Source organism: Sceloporus undulatus, chromosome 9 (genome assembly GCF_019175285.1).
Source record: "Sceloporus undulatus isolate JIND9_A2432 ecotype Alabama chromosome 9, SceUnd_v1.1, whole genome shotgun sequence".
Taxonomy (NCBI): domain Eukaryota; kingdom Metazoa; phylum Chordata; class Lepidosauria; order Squamata; family Phrynosomatidae; genus Sceloporus; species Sceloporus undulatus.
Genome location: NC_056530.1, coordinates 23,770,562 through 23,771,780, shown reverse-complemented (window position 1 = coordinate 23,771,780; position 1,219 = coordinate 23,770,562).

Genomic DNA, 1,219 nt, shown 5'->3' with positions numbered 1-1,219 from the left:
GGGTTGACTTCTGATAAAAACGTTTCCCACAATGCTGGCATTTGAATGGCTTCTCTCCTGTGTGGATTCTATGATGTCTCACTAAGTCTCCCTTGAAAGAAAAGCCTTTCCCACAATGCTGGCATTTGTATGGCTTCTCTCCAGTGTGGACTCTCTGATGTCTCACTAGGGTTGACTTCTGATAAAAACGTTTCCCACAATGCTGGCATTTGAATGGCTTCTCTCCTGTGTGGATTCTATGATGTCTCACTAAGCCTCCCTTGAAAGAAAAGCCTTTCCCACAATGCTGGCATTTGTATGGCTTCTCTCCTGTGTGGACTCTCTGATGTGTCACTAGGGTTGACTTCTGATAAAAACGTTTCCGACAATGCTGGCATTTGAATGGCTTCTCTCCTGTGTGGATTCTCTGATGGGTCACTAGGATTGACTTGTAAGCAAAATGTTTCCCACAGTGCTGGCATTGATGTGACTTCTTTCTTGTGTGGACTCTCTCATGACTGACAAGTTCTTCTGTAAACAAGGACAATGACAGACAAGACTGAATCTCAGCGTTAAGAGAGGAAGGTGTTACCCCAAGATTTAGCCCCACGTTCACCCCTCCCTATTTCAGATTACATTAATAAAGTTGGTGTGAGTGACCTGAGCATGACCCTGTTCTGGATGCCCCCAAATCCATATAATGATTGTATCCTTACTCTTAGGAGCTACCAAAGAAGAGAGTGAAGGAGAACTTTCATCAGGAAATCAGTGGAAGCAGATAGTCAGACAGTTGAAAAGTATTCCATTAAACATGTGTAAAACTATTTTGATTGCAAAGTGGCCTCATTTCCTGTGAGACTGCCATAGAGTGTTGAGTCTGAGCACATGGCATGATGCAAGCTGACTGCAGATGATGCTTCATGCTGTGTGGCATCAGGAGATGACTCACAACCCATACAGTATACAGCTCACATGCGGATTGATGTGGGTTGGAGTTGAGTGTAGAAGAGATTGTGAAGTTGATGGAAGTCGGAGAGGAGAGCTGGTAAATATTCCTTTTCTATTGCAACTCATGCTAAATATCCTCCAAGGACTTGGAGCAGGGATGTAGCCAAGGGGGGGGGATCTTGGGGTCCAGACCCCCCCCCTTCCATTAGAAAAATGAATGGTGTGTGCTGCTGCGCTGCTGCACCCAAGCCCCATTATAAGAGTGGCACTTAGACTGGAAACCCCCCCCCCC